Source organism: Choloepus didactylus, chromosome X, assembly GCF_015220235.1.
Source record: "Choloepus didactylus isolate mChoDid1 chromosome X, mChoDid1.pri, whole genome shotgun sequence".
In the NCBI taxonomy this organism is placed as follows: Eukaryota; Metazoa; Chordata; class Mammalia; order Pilosa; family Megalonychidae; genus Choloepus; species Choloepus didactylus.
In genome coordinates, this window is record NC_051334.1 from 148,986,151 (window position 1) to 149,008,273 (window position 22,123).

The window sequence follows — 22,123 nt, forward strand, 5'->3', positions numbered from 1 at the left end:
GCACCATGCAGCACTGTTAGTTATTCTCACATCTTGCTACCAACACCTCTGTTCATTTCCAAACATTTAAGTTCATCCTGGTTGAACCTTCTGCTCATACTAAGCAACCACTCCCCATTCTTTAGCCTTATCCTATATCTTGGTACCTTATATTTCATGTCTATAAGTTTACATATTATAATTAGTTCCTATCAGTGAGACCCTGCAATAATTGTCCTTATGTGTCTGGCTTATTTCACTCAGTATACTGCCCTCGAGGTTTCTTCATCAACCCATTTTTTTAAGATGGTTTTTTTCACATGTCATACATTCCATCCTAAGTAAACAATCAATGGTTCTCTGTATGGTCACATATTTATGTGTTCACCACCTTCACCACTATCTATATAAGGGCATCTACATTTCTTCCACAAGGCAGGAGGGAGAGTCAAAGAAGGTAGAGAGGCAAAAGAAAAAGAAAAAAGAAAGAGGAAAAAAATAGCTAGGAAGCAGCAAAAGGAAAGATAACCTTAAATCAAAGTAAAGAGTCAGACAACACCACCAATGTCAAGTGTCTAACACGTCTCCCCTATCCCCCCCTCTTACCCGCATTTACCTTGGTATATCACCTTTGTTACATTAAAGGAAGCATAATACGATTCTGTTAGTTACAGTCTCTAGTTTACATTGGTTGCATCCCTCCCCCAATGCCTCCCAATTTTTACCACCTTGCAAGGTTGACATTTGCTTGTTCTCCCTCATAAAAGAATATATTTGTACACTTTATCACAATTGTTGAACACTAGATTTCACCAAGTTACACAGTCTTTATCTTTCCTCCTTTCTTCTGGTGTCTCACATGCTCCCAACATTCCTCTCACAACCATATTCTTAGTTATCTTTGTTCAGTGTACTTATATTGCTGTGCTACCATCTACCAAAATTGTGTTCCAAACTATGCACTCCTGTCTTCTCCTATCACTCTGTAGTGCTGCCTTTAGTATTTCCTGTAGGGCAGGTGTCTTGTTCACAAAGTCTCTCATTGTCTGTTTGTGGGAAAATATTTTGAGCTCTCCCTCATATTTGAAGGACAGCTTTGCTGGATATAGGATTCTTGGTTGGCGGTTTTTCTCTTTCAGTATCTTAAACATATCACACCACTTCCTTCTTGCCTCCATGGTTTCTGCTGAGAGATCCGCACATAGTCTTATGAAGCTTCCTTTGTATGTGATGGATTGCTTTTCTCTTGCTGCTTTCAGGATTCTCTTTGTCTTTGATGTTAGATAATCTGATTATTAAGTGTCTTGGCCTAATCCTATTCAGATCTATTCTGTTTGGGGTACGCTGCATGTCTTGGATCTATAATTTTATGTCTTTCATAAGAGATGGGAAATTTTCATTGATTATTCATTCTATTATTGCTTCTGCCCTTTTTCCCTTCTCTTCTCCTTCTGGGACACCGATGATATGTACATTCTTGTATTTCATTTTGTCCTTAAGTTCCTGGAGACTTTGCTCATATTTTTCCATTCTTTTCTCCATCTGCTCCTTTGCGTGTAGGCTTTCAGGTGTTTTGCTCTCCAGTTCCTGAGTGTTTTCTTCTGCCTCTTGAGATCTGCTGTTGTGTTTCCATTGTGTCTTTCATCTCTTGTGTTGTGCCTTGCATTTCCATAGATTCTGCTAGATGTGTTTTTGAACTTTTGATTTCTGCCTTATGTATGCCCAGTGTTTTCTTTAGAGCCTTTATCTCTTTTGCCAAATCTTCTCTAAACTTTTTGAATTGATTTAGCATTAGTTGTTTAAATTCCTGTATCTTAGTTGAAGTGTACATTTGTTCCCTTGACTGAGCCATAACTTCATTTTTCTTAGTGTGGGTTGTCGTTTTCTGTTGTTTAGGCATCTGACCTCCTAGGCCACCCCAATCAGTTTTTCCCAGATGAGAACAGGCTCAGGCCACAGAAGGAGGAAATATTCAGTATCTGGTTTCCCTGATGGTTTTTCTTAGAGGATTAACACACCCTGTGCTTTTCTGCGCGGCAGGTGCACCTGTCACCCTATCACTGGCTGGTGTAAGGGGGTGTGGCCTGTGGCTCTCCTCCCCCAGGCTTTGGGGTCTGGTTCCAGAAAGGCAGGCAGTAGAGCTGGGTCCCTCCTTTTCCTTTTGGGACACTATGCCCCCTCCAGAGAGGTCACTGCATATCAATAAGTTCTTTGTTTCTCTGACTCTGCTGGTCAAAGTGCTGCAATTTTAAAATGGCTGAGGCTTTCTTTACTACAAAGCACTGCGGGCTGAAAACAGCTGAGGCTTTCTCCACAGAGAAAGAAAGGAACAGAAAGCTCCCAGATTCACCCATCAGCCAGAGATAGCACCCAATCCTCTGGGCTCCCCATCCTGAGACAGATATGTCCCCTGACTCTCCCAAGGTCAGTTGTCACCAAATGCCTCTGTCTGCTTGTTGGGGATTCACTGTTTGTATTGAGCAGTTAACATTAAAACCCCAGTTGGAGCTGGGCTGAGGTACAGTAGCTTATTTGGAGAGTGCTGCTCTCTAGCATGGCAAGACTTCCTTGAGGGAGGGGTTCTCGACTCTCAGCGTAGGTCCACAGTTTTTACTTACAGATTTTATGCTGCAATCTCAGGCACTCCTCCCAATTCAGGTTGGTGGATGATGAGTGGACAGTCATGTTTGTCTCCCTGCAGTTATTCCAGTTTATTTACTAGTTTTTGGTCATTTATGAATTGTTCCGGGGGGACTAACAGTCTTCCACTCCTCTCTGTGCTGCCATCTTAGCTCCCTCAGGTAAGGTTTTAAGATCTACTAATAGATGGTGATTTATTTATTGAGGTTATTCCTGTAACCCTTCCAGAAATCCCTTGTTGAGATTGTCCTGACTTCCACAGTACAATAGTTAGTTAAATCAAGTTTAGTTCCTTACTCTGGACTATCCTTCCCTTCTTCCAACCATGATTTAAAACTCTCCTGCCCTTTGTATCATTAGCTCAGGGAAATGCTGTGTAAACACTGGTTAATCTGATAAATATATTTATCAAAGGATTAGGAGCACTTACTGTGTAATAGTAGCATGCAAATATATTAAGAAATATTGCCTTTGTTGTTAAAAATATCAACTCTGGAATAAACCAAATACAGTGTCTGATCCCATTTCTATCACTTTTACATGGTGTGTGACCTTGAGCAAATCATTTAGCCCCTCTGTGCCTCAGCTTCCTGGTTTTGACCAACTAGGTAATACTTAGCTCACAAAGTTTTGTATTATATAAGATGAAGCATGGAGCAGCATAGCTGGCACAGAGAAAGTATTCTATATTTGTTGTTTATATCCTTCCCTTTCTAATATCCACTTTTTGCCAAAACAGCTTACTTGTTCAAGCTTTCAGAAGTCTTTTGTTTGATTCCACCCAGGTGATTGTCCAATGATCATAATAAAGCAATCAAAAGCCCAATATATTGACACCAAAACTGCTCTGGGAAGCTATTAACCAGGCCTGCAACATGGGTCTGTCTTTTGCTCTAGAGACTCTGCTTGCTAGCTTCTGATGCCTTCAATGAATCTGGAAGAGGTGGTAATTCCATGTTTTCTAGTTTGTGGAACACTTCTCCAAGTAGTATTTAGTGAAATTAATCACTATCAAAGAAACAACAAAAGTAAAGGACAGTAAAGGGAGGGTCCTGAGTTTAAAGTAAAGTCATTCTAGGACAAATTGATAACAGAACTTTTCTCCTACTCTTTTCAAATACTACACAAGGGCCTTCACCTTCTCATAATAGCTACTCCAGATAGTTCAAACAAACACACGAAAACCCTTGGGCACTAATACATCTAAGGGGCAGAGAATATAGAAGATCAGGCACTACCTTAGAAGTACCTTTGTTTATCAGGACATTGGTCAGACAGTTAGTTAATTCTTCCAGGGTTTTATTCACAAAAGAGGAAATCATAGTTTCCCACATGAGCTGAGATGCTGGTTGTGGCCATCACCTTTATTACTTCAGATGACTAGTCCCTCACAACTGTCAGTGTGTCCTTGCATCACTGCAAGGGTGGCCTCCATCCCAATACACAGCATGGGGGAAATGGAAAAAAAGTTTTGATGGCTGATATAACATGAATGTGACACAATTGAATCATCTCAGGGCATAATGTTGACATTTTGTCTTTGGAGCATGAATTTGCAGATAAATCTGGTGCCTTGGTACAATTCACGTAACATCAGGCTTCATCTGAATGTCACTGCTATTAAGACACCAGAAGGATAGGTGACAAATAAAGCCCTATCTCTTGATAACAAGGAAGACCACAATGTGAACCTGGGTTGACCCAATCTTATGTTACTAATTTAAATATGGAGAAGCCTACTTTTAATTAGTGAAAGTCTGAATTCCATATTTATAAATCTATAGAGCGTTAGGACATTCAAACATATCCAGTAACTTGGGTAAGAGGGTGACTATAAGCAAAGGGTCATTCCTGGAGTTTTTAATGATGAAATAAATATTTCAAGGTAACTGCTCAGAGCTGGAAAAGTAGTAAAGCCAATAAGTGCTATAGGAATTTTCCAATCCTGAAGGAGTCAAAGAAGGCTTTATGGGACCAGTAGGAATTGACGTGGACCAAAAGGGAAGGACAGGACTTAGAAAAACAAACAGGAGGAGTGATGATTTCCAAGTGTGTTAGCACCTTTAAATCAGAAGACAAAGTCACAATCATGTTATATCAATGAGAAGGAAAGTGACCTTCCAGTGTAAGGCTACTTGGAAAAATAGGAAACAAGAAATGGTCACAGCAGCTCCACAGCCAAGAAATGTGTAGAGGTTAAATATCTTTTAGGATGCACAGTTTTAGTACTTGAAAAGCACCTCTAAAAATCCAACCAGGAGTGATGTCATCAATATGGCAAAGTAAGGTATCCCCTGGAAAAATCTCCCCTCAAAAATCAGCTAGTAAAAGGATAAGTCTGACTTTTTTGCAACTCCTGAGGACAATAAAGACTGGAGAAGGACTTCACAAATGCAGAATCAAAGAAAATGAAAAAGAATCTCCAAGAACAGCTAGGAAATTTCTGAACAGTTAAACCTGGGCTACTCTAAATGTTGGAACAAACATCAAAGAAGAGGCTTAACATAAAGCCAATCAACAATAAAACCCCAGAAAACATGAAGAAACTGACCTTCAGAGTTAATACATAAAGATAATCAGATGCCCAGACATCAGAAAAAACTTACAGGCCATGCTGGAAACAGGAAGATATTGCTAAGTCAAGGCAACAAAATAGAACTTCACAGAATTTGGAATAACTAATTATAGATGTTCAATCTCTTTAATCAATTCAAGAAGATGAAGGAATATATGAATACAGATTTAAAGGATATTAAGAAGACAATGTGTGAGCATAAGGAAGAATTTGAAAATATAAAAAAATACCAGAAATTATGGGGATTAAATCCACAATAATAGAGATTAAAAATACACTTGAGATGGGACCAGAGACTACAGAGTAATTTGAGTTTGGACACATATCATACAACACTCACAGGCACATGGAACAGCTGAGATCAGTGAAATCTATAAGTTTTCATGGCCAGGGGGCCCACGCCCCTCCTGACCAGGCACAATCCCAAGGGAGGAGGGGCCATTGGTGCTGGAAACCAGGAGGGTGAACTGCAGTTACAGAACTGATTAACAAACTCAGACTGCTGAACAAAAATTCCAACCATAGATAATCTGAGACCAGACACTGGAGAATCTGGGAGCAGTCAGCCTGCCAGAGAGGAGATAGGGCTAGCAAAAACAGCAAAAAAAAAAAAAAAAAAAAAAAAAAACAAAAAAAAAAAAAAAAAAAATTTTTGAGTTGGGGGTGAACATAATATGGACAAGGGCTGGGCTCAAAAAGAATCAGGCACACATGCAAACCCAGGAGGCTAGGGCCCTTCTCAGAAAAGCCAGCTTTTCTGGTTTCTTGATTGACCCTCAATCACCTCCAACTCCTTGTTTTTTTGCTTTTCAAAAGCCCATCAGAACTGTAAGGACTGAATTAAATGGCTTTTCTTTAGTCTATAATGTACCCTCCTTTTCCTTTTTTTCTTGTCTTTTTCTTTTTTCAAATAGCTATTCTAAGTAGCCCATTACAGGAAGCCTCAAAGACCTGCAGTTTGGGCCCAGGCAAGAGCAGAGCTAAGATAGCTTTGAGAGACAAAGCAATAAGTCCAGTGGTGGAGAAAATTCGCTAAAGACCATAACTTCCCCAAGAAAAGGGGGGCATGGCCCAGCTCCAGAGACAGCCCTCCTGTGGGGAGCTCAGACCCCAGGGTCTGGAATTCAGACATCAGCTTCAGTCAGTCACGCCCCCAACAGGGTCAGGATCACTGGGAGAACTAAAGGCTCCATACCTCCTCACACTGGAGGGAAAGCTGCAGGTTGGCAAGCACCAGCTGCTGGACAGCTTAGGAGAAGGACAGAGTCTAAAGGCCTCACAGGAGGGTCTCATTCTCAAGGAAACTCCATACACTCTTCCTGAGAACTGGGCCTCTCTGGACTGGGGAAACCTGACTGGGATTGATCATATCTGATGAGACCCTCACACAAAAAGGCAACATAGATGCAGGGCAAGAAAGAGAAAAACAAGAGGTGAAAAACTCTGATCAACTAAATAGAACCCAATTTAGAGGCTGAGAATAAGCTGAAATAAACACCAAAGTTTAGAAAACAAAGCCAACCAACAAGAAAACCACCAGTGAAAGTGTGAAAATGAGCTGCAGAATAAAATAAGAAAGTCAGATGCCTAGACAGCTCAAGATAATGAGCCATACTAGGAAACACACAAATATGGACCAGCCAAAAGAACAACCTAATAATTCAACTGACATATAGTGATTGAGACAACTAATGCTAAATCAATTCAATGAACTGAAGGAAGAATTAAAGATGTTCAAACAAATCTCCTAAATCAATTCCAAAATCAAGTCAATGAACTGAGGGAAGATATAGCAAAAGTGATGAAGGATATAAGGAAGACACTGGGTGGCCATATAAAAGAAGTCATAAACTTGAAAAAAATGGCAGAACTTATGGGAATGAAGGGCATAATGGGAGAGATGAAAAAGACAATGGGGGGATACAACAGTGGATTTGAATAGGCAGAAGAAAGTGTCAGTGAATTGGAAGACAAGACATTTGAATTCACACACACAAAAAAAGGAGATGGTGAAAAGAATAGAAAAATATGAGCAGGGTCTTAGGGAGCTGAGTGACAACATGAAGTGCAAAACTATACATGTTATGGGTGTCCCAGAGGGAGAGGATAAGGGCAAAGGGGCAGAAAGAATAATAGAAATAAAAAACACTGAAAATTTCCCAATTCTTATGAAAGACAGAAAATTGCAGATACAAGAAGCACAGCACACCCCAAACAGAATACATCCCAATAGACCTACTCCAAGACACTTACTGATCATATTGTCCAATGTCAAATACAGAGAGAATTCTGAAAGCAGCAGAAAAACAATCCATCACATATAAGGGAAGCTCAATAAGAAAATGTACAGATTTCTGTGCAGAAACCATGGAGGTGAGAAGACAGTGGTATGATATATTTAAGATACTGAAAGAGAAGAACTGCCAGTCAAGAATTTTATACTAGGCAAACAGTCCTTCAAAAATGAGGGAAAGATTAAAAATAGTTTCAGAAAAGCAGACACTGAGAGAGTTTGTGAATACGAGACCAGTGCTACAAGAAATACTAAAGGGAGTGAAACAGGCTCATAGGAAAAGAGGGGAGAGAGAGGTTTGGAGAAGAGTGTAGAAATGAAGATTGTCAGGAAGGGTAAAAGGAGAGAGGGGGGAAAATAAGACAGGACATAAAGAATTCAAATGACAAAATGGGAGAAGAAAGTACTGCCCTTACAATAATAACACTAAATGTTAATGGATTAAACTCCCCAATAAAAAGACACAGACCAGCAGAATGGATTAAAAACAGGACCCATCTATATGCTGTCTACAAGAAACTCACTTTAGACACAAGGACAAAAATAGGCTGAAAGTGAAAGGTTGGAAAAAGATATTTCAGGCAAACAGCAACCAGAAAAAAGCAAGAGTAGCTGTATTAATAGCGGACAAATTAGACTTCAAAAATTGAACAATTAAAAGAGACAAAGAAGGACATTATATATTAATAAAAGGGTCAATTCATCAAGAAAACATAACAATCATAAGTATTTATACACCAAGCCAGAATGCCCCAAAATTCATGAGACAAATACTGAGAACACTGAAAGGAGAAGTAGATAACTCTACAGTAATGGTTGGAGATTTCAATACACCACTCTCATCAATGGATAGAACATCAAGACAGAGGATCAATAAGGAAATGGAGATGTTGAATTGTACCATAAATGAACTAGACTTGAAAGATATTTATAAAACACAACACCCCACAACAGCAGGATACACATTTTTCTCAAGTGCTCATGGAACATTCCCTAGGATAGACCACATGTTGGGTCACAAAGCAAGTCCTGACAAATTTAAAAATATTGATATAATAAAAAACACTTTCTTGGATCACACTGGAATGAAGCTGGAAATAAATAACAGGCAGAAGATTGTAAAATTCACAAATATATGGAGACTAAACAACACACTCTTAGAAAAACAGTGGGTAAAGGAAGAAATTACAAGAGAAATTAGTAAATAACTTGAGGTAAATGACAATGAAAACACAACATATCAAAATCTATGGGATGCAGCAAAGGTGGTGCTGAGAGGGAAATTTATTGCCCTAAACACTTATTTTAAAAGAGAAGAGAGAGAAAAAATTGAGGAAATAATTGTCCACCTGGAAGAACTGGAGAAATAACAGCAAACTAACCCAAAAGCAAACAGAAGGAAAGAAATAACAAAGATTAGAGCAGAAAAAAATGAAACTGAGAAGAGACAAACAATAGAGAAAATCAACAAAACCAGAAGTTGGTTCTTTAAGAAAATCAGAAAAACTGATGGACACTAGCTAAGCTAAAATAAGAGAGAGAGGAGAGTCTATTAAGTGCAATCAGAAATGGGAAAGGAAACATAACTAATGACCCTGCAGAAATAAAGGAGATAATTAGAAGATACTATGAGCAACTATGTGCTAATAAACTAGATGACTGACATGAAGTGGACAGCTTCCTAGAAAGGCATAAACAACCAACATTGACCCAAGAAGAAATAGATGACCTCAACAAACCAATCACAAGTAAAGGGATTAAGTCATCAAAAAGCTCCCAAAAAAGAAAAGCCCAGCATGAGATGGCTTCACATGTCAATTCTACCAAGCATTCAAGAAAGAATCAATACCAATCCTACTCAAACTCTTCAAAAAATTTGAAGAGGAGGAAAAGCTACCCAACTCATTCTATGAAGCCAATATCACCCTAATACCAAAATCAGGCAAAAATAGAACAAAAAAGAAAATTATAGACCAATCTCTTTAATGAATACAGATGCAAAAATCCTCAAAAAATACTCACAAATCGAATCCAGCAGAACATTAGAAGAATTAGACAACATGACCAAGTGGGTTTTATTGCAAGCATACACAGCTGTTTAAACACAAGAAAATCAATTAATGTAATATACCACATCAATAATCAATAAATCAAAACAGAAGAACCTCATGATCATCTTGATCAATGCAGAAAAGGCATTTGACAAAATTCAACATCCTTTCTTGATGAAATCACTTCAAAGGATAGGAATAGAAGGGAATTTTCTCAACACAATAAAGGCCGTATATGAAAAAGCCACAGCTAACATCGTAGTCAATAGGGAGAGACTGAAAGCATTCCCTCTAAGATCAGGAACAAGACAGGGATGCCCACTGTCACCATTCTTATTCAACATTGTGCTGGAAGTTCTAGCTAGAGCAATTAGGATAGAAAAAGGAAAAAAAAAGCATCTATATTAGAGAGGAAGAAGTAAAACTTTCACTCTGCAGATGGCATGATTCTATATGTAGAAAATCTTTAAAAATCTATAGCAAAGCTATTAGAACTAATCAATGAATACAGCAAAGTGGCATGCTACAATATAAACACAGAAAAATCTGTAGTGCTCTTATACAAAAGTAATGTGCAACAAGAGGAAGAAATCAAGAAAAAAATTCTATTTCCAATAGCAACCAAAAGAATCAAGTATTTAGGAATAAATTTAATGAAGGCCACAAAAGACCTATACAAAGAAAACTACAAGAAACTGCTAAAAGAAATCAAACAGGACCTAGAAAAAATGGAAGAACATCCTGTGTTCATGGATTGGAAGACTAAATATAATTAAGATGTCAATTCTACCTAAACTGATTTATAGATTCAATGCAATACCAATTAAAATCCCAACAACTTACTTTGCAGAAAAAAAAACCAATAACCAAATTTATTTGGAAAGGCAAGGTGCCTCAAGTAGCCAAAAATATATTGAGAAAGAGAAACAAAGTGGGACATCTCACACTACCTGACTTTTTTTTTTTAATTCAGTTTTATTGAAATATATTCACATACCGTACAATCATCCATGGTATACAATCATCTGTTCACAGTATGATCATATAGTTATGCTCACACTACCTGACTTTGAAGCATATTACAATGCTACACTGCTCCAAATAGCATGGTACTGGCATAAGGATAGATATACCAACTGGTGGAATCAAATTCAGTGTTCAAAAATAGACTTTTGCATCTATGGACAATTGATTTTTGATAAGTCATTCAAGCCAAAGCAACTGGAATAGAGCATCCTCTTCAATAAATGGTGTTTGGAGAACTGGCTATCCATTTCCAAAAGAATGAAAGAGGACCCCTATCTCACACCTTATACAAAAATTAACTCAAAAGATCAAAGACCTAAACAGTGCTAAGACCAGAAGACACTTAGAAGAAAATGTAGGGCAATTTCTTAAAGATCTTGTGATCAGAGGTGGATTCCTAGACCTTAGACCCAAAGTGCAAGCAGCCAAAGAACAAACAGACAAATGGGATCTCCTCAAAATCAAACACTTTTGTACATCAAAGGACATTATCAGAAAAGTAAAAAGGCAGCCTACTCAATGGGAGACAATATTTGGAAACCACATATCAGATAAGTGCTTAATATCCTGAATATATAAAGTGATCCTACAATTCAACAACAGAAAGACAAACAATCCAATTTAAAAATGGGCAAAAGACATAGGCACATTTCTGAAGAGGAAATAAAAATGGGTCAAAAACATATGAAAAATGCTTAACATCACTGGCTATGAGGGAAATGCAAATCAAAATCACAATGAGATGTCTCTCACACCTACGAAAATGACCATTATCCACAGAAAATTACAAGTGCTGGAGATGATGTTGGGGAAGAGGCACACTTATTCACTGTTGGTGGGAATGTAGAATGGTGCAACCACTCTGGAAGACAGTGTTACAGTTCCTCAGGAAGCTAAGTATAGATTTGCCATATGACCCAGCTATTCCACTGCTAGGTATATATTCAGAGGAACTGAAAGTTAAGACTCGAATTTGTAAACTGATGTTTATCATGGCATTATTCACAATAGCCAAGAGATGGAAACATCCTAAATGTCCATCAATGGATGACTGGATACACAAACTGTGTTACACTCACATGATGGAATATTACACAGCTGTAAGACAGAACAAAGACACAGAACATATAATAATGTGGATGAATCTTGAAGACATTACATTGAGCAAAGTTAGCCAGAAACAGAAGGACAAATACTGTATGGTCTCACTAATATGAGCAAACATTAATGAGAAAAATGTGAGAATTAAAAGCTGATAACACAAGACAGAGGATCTAAAATGGCAGCATAGAGAGGAGTGGAAGCTAAGTAGTCCCCCTGGAACAACTAAGAAAAACCAGAAACAACTAGTAAATAATCTGGAATAACTACAGGGGGACAAACGTGACTGTCCACTCATCATACACCAACCTGGATTGGGAGGAATGCCTGAGATCACAGCATAAAATCTGTAGGTAAGAACTGTGGATCCAAATTGGGATACCCCCTCCCCCACAGCCTGAGCCACAAAGCCTCATGGTGCCAGAGAGAAGCTTTCTCCCAGCAAGCGAATATAGCTCAGCTGAGCTCCAACTGGGGTTTTAATTAGTGAGTGTGAACTGCTCACTACGAGGTACAAATCCCCAACAAGTAGACAGAGATTTTGGGTGATGACTGACCTTGGAGAGCCAGAGGGTCACCTTGGACTAGCTCTGTTCCTTTTTTGACTCAGTGCAGAAAGCCTCAGCCATTTTCAGTTCCCAGTTCTGTGACCCAGACAAGGGTATAGCACAGGCAGAGAGAGACCATTGAAAAGCTAGTGACCTCCCCCTAGGGCATCTATCTTCTCTAAGAGGAAAGGGGTGGGGCCCAGCTCTACTACCTGCCTTTCATTCAGAATTTACACCAGTCAAGAATTATAGGCTAACAGGCACCACCTGCTGTGCAGAAAAGCACAGTGACCCAAGGCATCAGAGGGTGTACCAATTTTCTAAGACACATCCTCAGGGAAACTGGATACTGAATATTTCTTCCTTCTGGAACCTTAGCCCATTCTGGTCTGGGGAGGCCTGACTGGGGTAACCAAGGAAACCATGCCTAGACAACAGAAAACTACAGCCTACACCAAGAAAAATGAGGTTATGGCCCAGTCAGGGGAACAAACTTGCACTTCAACTGTGATGCAGGAATTGAAACAACTAATAATAACTGAATTTAAAAAGTTTAAGGAAGATATGGCAAAAAAGATGAACTGTATAATGAAAACACAGGATGTACATAAGGTAGAAATTGAAAGTTCAAAAAACCAACTGGCAGAATCTATGGAAATGAAAGGCATAACACAAGAGATGAAAGACACACTGGAAACATACAACAGCAGATCTCAAGAGGCAGAAGAAAACACTCAGGAACTGGAGAACAAGGCACCTGAAAGCCTATACACAAAAGAACAGATAGAGAAAAGAATGGAAAAATATGAGCATCATCTCCAGGAACTTAAAGACAAAACAAAAAGCAAGAATTTATTTGTCATTGGTGTCCCAGAAGGAGAAGAGAAGGGAAAAGGGGCAGAAGCAATAATAGAATAAATAATCAATGAAAATTTCCCATCTCTTATGAAAGACATAAAATTATGGATCCAAGAAGTGCAGTGTACCCCAAACAGAATAGATCTGAATAGGCCTACGCCAAGACAATAATCAGATTATCAAACATCAAAGATAAAGAGAGAATCCTGAAAGCAGCAAGAGAGAAACAATCTATCACATACAAAGGAAGCTTAATAAGACTGTGTGGATTTCTCAGTAGAAACCATGGAGGCAAGAAGGAAGTGGGGTGATATATTTAAGATACTGAAAGAGAAAAACCACCAACCAGGAATCCTATATCCGGCAAAACTATCCTTCAGATATAAGGGAAAGCTTAAAATATTCTCTGACAAACAGACAATTACCAAGTTTGTGAACAAGAAATCTGTTCTACAAGGAACACTAAATGAAGCACTGCAGACAGAAAGGAAAAGACAGGAGTGAGAGGTCTGGAAAACAATTTTGGGAGATAGTAGCACAGCAATGTAAGTACACTGAACAAAGATGACTGTGAATATGGTTGAAAGAGGAAGGCGGGATCATGTGGGACACCAGAACAATAGATGAATGATAAAGACTGGGACTGTGTAACTCAGGGAAACCTAGGATGCTCAACAACTGTAATAAAAGGTACAAATATGTTTTCACATGAGGTAGAACAAATGAATGTCAACATTGCAAGGTGTTAAAAACAGGGTGGGAGTGGGGGGAAATACAATCAATGTAAACTAGAGGCTAGAATTAACAGAAACATTGTAATATGCTTCCTTTAATGTAACAAAAGCAATATACCAAAGCTAAATGCATGTGGGGGGTGGGGAATAGGGGAAGGGTATGGGACTCCAGGCATTGGTGATGTTGTCTGACTCTTTATTCTACCTTAGGTCAATGCTATCTTTCCTTTTGTCACCTTCTAGCTATCAAGTTTTTTTGTTTGTTTGTTTGTTTATTTTTCTCTCTTTCTCTTGCCTTTTTCTTTTGACTCTCTGCCTTCTTTGACTCTTCCTCTGTCTTTTTGGAAGAAATGTCCTTATATAGAGAGTGGCAATGGTGCTCAATACATAAATACGTGACTATATGGGGAACCAATGATTGTTTAGTTAGGAAGGAATGTGTAGTGTTTGAACACCATCTTAAAAGAAATGGGTTGATGAAGAAACCTTGAGGGCACTATATTGAGTGAAATAAGACAGATACATAAAGGCAAATATTGCAGGGTCTCACTGATATGAACTAATTATAATATGTAAACTCATAGACATGAAATATAAGTTACCAGGATATAGAATGAGGCTAAAGAATGGGGAGCGGCTGCTCATTATGAGCAGAATGTTCAACTAGGGTGAACTTAAATATTTGGAAATGGACAGGGGTGATGGTAGCTTGTAATGAGAATAACTAACAGTGCTAAAAGGTGTGTGAAGGTGGTGGAAAGGGTAAGCTCAGAGTCACACATGTCATCAGAAGGAAAGTTGGAGGTTAAAAGATGGGAATGTATAAAACAGTGAATCTTGTGGTGGACAATGTCCATGATTAACTATACAAATATTAGAAATCTCTCTCATGAACTAGAACAAATGTATGTCACTATAACTAGAGGTTAATAATAGAGAAGCATACAGGGAAATATATATGCCTATTGCAAACTATATACTACAGTTAGTAGTATTTTAACATTCTTTCATCAACAGTAACAAATGTAATATACCAAAACTATGAATCAATAATGGAGGGGGGGTGTGGTTAGGGGTATGGGAGGATGTGAGTTTCCTTTTTTTGTCTTTGTTTCTTTTCTGGAGTAGTGAAAATGTTCTAAAACTTGAAAAAAAATAATTGTGTTGATGGATGCACAGCTGTATGGTGGTGCTGTGGGCAATTGATTGTACACTTTGGATCTTTGGATAGTTGTATGGTATCTGAACAATCTCAATAAAAAATAAAAAAATTAAAAAAATTAAAAATCAATAAATTTTTTTTTAAAAAAGCTGATAACACAGGCTACCAGGAGTGGAAAGAGGGTAGAGATTGGGAATTTGATGCTGAAGGACTACAGAATGTTCAGCCAGCTTGATTGTATAGACCTAGAAATTGATAGCATAGTACTGTGTGATGGTGGCACAATATTGTAATTACACTGAACAAAGATGCCCATGAGTAAAGCTGAAAGAGGTGGGCTAGGAGCATGTATGATACCACAGGTAAAAATAGAAGATAAAGACTGGGACTGGAGTGCTTAGTGATTGTGACTAAATGAACAAATATAAAACTGTTCTTGCATGTGAGAGAACAAATGAATGTCAACCAAACACAGTGTTGAGAAGGGGATGGTAGTGGGGAAAAATATAATCAAAGCAAACTGGAGTCTATGGTCAACAGTAACCCTGTAATATACTTCCATTAAATGTAACAAAGGCAATATACCAAAGCTAAATATGTATGAGAGGGGGAAAAGGAAGGGATATGGGATTCTTGGTAGTGGTGTTGTTGTCTGACCCTGCTATTGTATTGTATGATATTTTATTTTTCTTTTTATTATATTTTAGTATTCATTAAAAAATTTTTTGTAGTAATCAATATGTTCAAGTGCTGACTGTGGTGATAAAGGCACAACTGTATGATGATACTATGAACAACTGATTGCATATTGTGGATAATTATATGGTATGTGAATATAGCTCTATAAAATTGTATGGATAAATATATACAGGGATAAAAGTGCTGGAGAAAACATGAAGAAAGGGATGTATGTATTTACAGTTCATTAGGAGGCAGGATGGTATAGCCTTTCTGGAGGACAGTGTGGTGGTTCCACACAAAGCTAAGCATGTGGGTGCCATAAGGTCCTGCTACCTCATTAGGGGGCATTTACTTGGAGGATCTGAGAGCAGGGACATGAATGGACATTTGCACACTGGTGTTTATGGAGGCAGTATGCATGATTTGCAATGGATGGAGGTAGCCAAAGGGTACACTGACTGAGGAACAGAATGGAGAACTGTGGTTTGTGCATGCAATGGAATACTGAGCAACTGTGAATAATTATATGGTATGTGAATATAGATCTATAAAACTGTATGGAGAAATATAAACAGGGATAAAAGTGCTGGAGAAAACATGAAGAGAGGGATGTACATATTTACTGTTCACTAGGAGGCAGAAAGGTATAGCCTTTCTGGAGGACAGTGGGGTGTTTCCACACGAAGCTAAGCATGTGGGTGCCATAATGTCCTGCAACCTCATTAGGGGGCATTTACTTGGAGGAGCGGAGAGCAGGGATATGAATGGACATTTGCACACTGGTGTTCACTGAGAGAGTATACATGATTTCCAATGGGAAGAGGTGGCCTAAGGGTACATTGACTGAGGAACAGAATGGAGAACTGTGATGTGTGAATACAATGAAATATTGAGCTACTGCAAGAAGGTGTGAAGCTGTAAGACACATAATGAGGTTAATGGAAACTGTAGACAGTATTTTGAGTGAACTATGCCAGAAACAAAGGCAAACACTATAAAATGCTTCACCAATATGGGCTAACTACAATGTGTAAACTCAGAATTGAACCTTAGAGCACACCTTATCAGGGGAACACTTACTGTAATGGTCCCTAGATTGTAAGCTCTTACAGCAGTCACATATATTCCTGAATTGTAATGGCTGTCTCCAGATTCCAAGATGCTGCTCTCTTTGTGTATAACCTGATCAATCCCTGGAACTTTGAGTATCTGTGTGACACCTGAAACTCGGAGCTAGAACTTGGCAGAAATGAATCTCAGTATTAGCACCTATAGCAGCTGTTAAAAAAGCTGAAAAAGAATCCAGACTTTAAGTAGAGACGTGAATGAAACAGATGTGGTTAGGACCAGGGTAAATCAGGCCAAAGTGTAAAGGACAATACCGAACGCATTTTAAAACTTCACATTACATGTGAGACCCAGGGAAGAGATGTTAGTTTGTGCATGATCTGTGTTTCCTAAACAATTCAACTCACACAGCTCATTCAAATACCATAACTACATGGAAATTTGAAAAGGAAGTGAAACCTGGTAGGTTTTCACAGGTTGGGGTGAAATAGTGACACATCCCAAAGTAATTTAGACAAAGAATAAAAATATACATGCAGGGCGTCCCTGAGGAACTGGGGGGGGGGGGGTGTAGAGGTGTTGGACTTCCTCACCTGGATTGTTGCTGATGTTCTCACAAACAGTGAGGACTGGTGTTTTGATGTGCTGAGCCCTCTATCACAGGACTTGCCATTATGAAACTTGTCACTGCAAAGGAGAGACTAAACCTGCTTAATATTTTGCCTAAGAGTCTCCTCCTAAGTACCTCTTTGTTGCTCAGATGTGGCCCTCTCTCTCTAGCTAAGCCAACTTGGTAGGTGAACTCACTGCCCTCCCCCCTACATGGGGTCTGACTCCCAGGGGTGTAAATTTCCCTGGCAATGTGGTATATGACTCCCAGGGATGAATCTGGACCCAGCATCATGTGATTGAGGACATCTTCTTGAACAAAAGGGGGATGTGAAATGAAATGAAATAAAGTTTCTGTGGCTGAGAGATTCCAAGTGGAGTAGAGAGGTCACTCTGGTGGGCATTCTCATGCACTACATAGATAACCCTTTTTAGATTTTAATGCATTGGAATAGCTAGAAGGAAATACCTGAAACTATCAAACTGCATCCCAGTAGCCTTGACTCTTGAAGATGATTGCATAGCAATGTAGCTTACAAAAGGTTACAGTGTGACAGTTAAAGCCTTATGGATCACACTCCCTTCATCCTGTGTATGGATAGATGAGTAGAAAAATGGAGACAAAAAATTAAATGAAAAATAGGGTGGGATGGGGGTGTTTGGGGTGTTCTTTACTTTTATTTTTTATTCGTATTTTCTCTTTGTCTGGTACAAGGAAAATGTTAAAAAAAATAGATTGGGGTGATAAGTGCACAACTATATGATGGTATGATGAACAATTGATTGTACGCTTTGGAAATTGTATGGTATGTGAATATATGGCAATATAATTGAATTTAAAAAATACACTAGAAGCACCCAACAGCAGATTTGAACAGGTAGAAGAAAGGATCAGTGGAATAGAAGACAGAAAAATCAAAATAATACAGTCCAAAGAACAGAAAAATAATTAAAAAATAGAGCAGTGTCTCAGTGATTTGAGTGACAGCATGAAGCTTAAAAATATATGCATTCTGGGCATCCCAGAAGGAGAAGACAAGGAAAAAAGGAGCAGAAAAAATATTTGAGGAAATGAAGGCTGAAAATTTCCCAATTCTTATGGAAAAATATAAATATACAAGTCCAATAAGCTCAACATATTCCAAGCAGAATAAAGCCTTGTAGACCTACTCTGAGACACATACTAATCAGAATGTCAAGTGCCAAAGATAAGGAGAGAAACCTGAAAACAGTAAAAGGAATTTGTCACATACAAGGGATCTGCATTAAAGCCAAATGCTGATATACCACCAGACATCATGGAGGCCAGAAGGCAGTGGTATGATATATTTATTGTACTGAAAGGCAAAAACTGCTGGCCCAAAATTCTTTATCTAGCAAAGATGTCCTTTAAAAATGAGCGAGATTTTAAAATATTCACAGATAAACAGAAACAGAGAGAGTTCAGCATCCAAAGATCTGCCCTACAGGAATTAGTAAAGGGAGTTGTGCAAGTTGAAATTAAAAGACAGGAGAGAGTAGCTTGGAGTAATGTGAATAAATAAATATCATCAGAAAGGGTAACTAAAAGGGGGGAAATAATATCAATAGTACTGTCATATCCTCAACATACAACTACACTTTAGTTCTTATGAGTCAGAATAACACAGAACAAGAACAAAGGCAAATTTCCTGGTAATGGAAAATAAATATAAAGAGTGGGACAGAAACAACATAATAAGGGGAAATAGAGGGATATGGAAGCAGAGAATTTGTATGTTTTTGAGGCTAAGTTGGTAGCTTTTCAAAATAATAGGTTATGGATGTAGGTTGTGTATATAAACTACAGTGTAACAACAAACAAAGTATTTTAAAAATATGCAGAAACAGAAATGAGAAAGGGATAAGTCAGAAATATCACAAAAGATCACCTATACAGAAAAGGAGGTTGCAATAAAGGAAAAGAGAGGCAAAAAACTATGACATATAAAAAAAAAGGACAAAATGGCTGAAGTAAGTATTGCCTTTACAATAATAACACTGAGTGCTAATGGACAAACTCCCCAACCAAAAGACAGATTGGCAGAATGAATAAGAAAAGCATGATCCAATTGTGTATTGTTTACAAGAGACTCACCTTGGACTCAAAGACACAAACAGGTTGAAAGTGAACAGTTGGAAAAAGATACTCCATGTAAATAGTAGCCAAAAATGAGCTGGGGCAAACATTACTAATATTGAGCAAAATTGACTTTAAATGAAAAACTGTTATGAGACAAAGAATGGCACTATATATTAATAAAAGGGGCAATCAACCTAGAAAAAATAACAGTCATAAATATTTATGCACCTGACCATGGTGCCCCAATATAAATGAGGAAAACAAAGGCAAAAGTAAAGGAAGAAATAGACACCACTACAGTAATATTTGGAGACTTCAATAGACCATTCCCATCAATAGATAGAAAAACTAGACAGAAGATCAACAAGGAAAATGAGAACTTGAATAATACAATAAATGAACTAGACCTAATAGACATATACAGAAAAATGTAGCCCAAAACAGCAGGATATAATTCTTTTCAAATGCACATGGATCATTCTCCAGGATAGACCACATATTGGGTCACAAAACAAGCCTCAATATATACAAAACTATTAAAATTATACAAAGCATCTTATCTGACTATAATGGGATAAAGCTGGGAATCAATAACAGTCAAAGAACTTGAAAATCCACAAATATATGGAAGTTAAATAACACACTCTAAAACAATCATTGGGTCAAAGAAGAAATTGCAAGGGAAATCAGCAACTAACTTGACATGAATGAAAATGACAATACAATATATGAAAACTTATGCAGTGGAAGCAGTAAAAGCAGTGCTGTGAGGGAAATTTATAGTGCAATGCCCTTATATTAAAAAGGAAGAAAGAGCTAAAATAAAAGACCTAACTGCATACCAGGGAAAACTAGAAAAAGAACAGCAACTATTCCCAAAGATAGCAGAAGGAAAGAAATAACAAAGAGAAGAAATGAAAGAAACTGAGAATAAAAAAGTAAACAATTGAGAGAATTAATGAAAACCAAAAATTGGTTCTCTAAAGGATTAATAAAATTGGCAAACACTCAGCTATACTGACAAAGAAAAAGAGAGAAGACACACACAAAAAAATAAAATCATAAATGAGAGATGGGACATTACTACTGACCTCACAGAAATAAAAAAAATCTTAAGATGATACCATGAACAAGTGTATTCCAAGAAATTAGACCACCTAGATGAAATGGAAAAATTCCTAGAAACACATGAACAACCTACACTGACACTTGAAGAATTAGAAGATATCATCAGATGAATTACAAGTAAATACATTGAAGCCAGCATCAAGAACCTCCAAACAGGAGAGACGTCATCAACATGGCAACATAAACAGCTACAGAAAACTTCTCTCCAGAGATTAAGCAAAAAAAAAAAAAAAAAAAAAAGAGGACAATTTTGTTTGAAACTCTGGAGGATGATATAGATTGGAGAAGGTCTCTGCAAATGCCAAATTGAAGAAAGAGGAGAAATATCAGGTAGGAATCTTACATCCCAGACCAGCCAGTCCTCCCCACTTCCCCTCACTCAGTCTCAGAGTTGGAAAGTCACAGAATCAGCAGCAGACAGGACCCCTACCACAGGGACACAGACTACAAAATCTCTCACAGCAGTGAAACATACCCCCACCATCTGAATACCTGAGGGATAGGGGAGGTCATTTCAAGGCCCAGCTCAGTGAGGTACAAAGAGATGAAAAAACCTGGACAGAGGCTGGGTTTCCATACCTGGGTATGAAAACCCTTCCCCGACCCTTGAGGGAAGCAGAAGAAGGTGGCAGATTTTTTGCCTGGGGGGCAGCTGGAGAACTGAGTCAGCTGAGGGAGTCATTTGCCACAGGTGGAGCCCCACAGCCAGCTAGATTTTGGCCCACAAATTAAGGGCATAGGTATCCCACATTTTCAGCTCACCTGTGTAGACACAGCCTGTGTTCACAGGCAAAGCAACTTCTGAGGTTGACTAAGTTATTGAAAAGCTCCATCTGCTGGACAGTCAGGAAGGTGCAAGGGAATTGAAACACTTAAAAATGTGCTCCAGACCCATTCTTCACAGGAGCTGGTTGACACACTCTGCACAGAAACCTGGCCAGAAACATTGATGATACATCTGTTAAAGCAGAGCTCTAAAACAAACCCAGGACTTATTGTCCAGTGGAAAAGAGCACAACTGGAATCCAGCAAATTTGTTTTACCACACACAGTGAACTTGCTGTGGTTCCCAGTGCCTACCACCCATCCCTGTGGCAGGCCACCATGGGCACCAGATTTTTGAGGGGTAAGACTGGGGCAGAGCCAATCTGACAACTGGCCAGTGAGAAAAACAAAGAAGAGATAGCGATCAAAGACATCCAGCCAGTAAACTCTAGGCAAAAGAGAGAAAACAACCTCCAGAATATATTAATAAAGAAAATCATATGCCAGAAAGCAAAAAAAAAAAAAAAAAAAAACATGAGTCACACCAGCAAACATGATAGTATGGCCCAGTCAAAGGAACAAACTAATACCTCAACTGAGATTAACAAGTTGAAACAACTAATTAAAGATGTTCAAACATGCTCAATCAATTCAAAAATCAAATCAACAAGTTGAGGGAAGATATGGCAAAAGAGATGAAGGATATAAAGAAGATATTGGACAAATATTAGGAAGAACTCAAAAGTTTGAAAAACAAATGGCAGAACTTATGAGAATGAAAGGCACAATACAAGAGATGAAAAA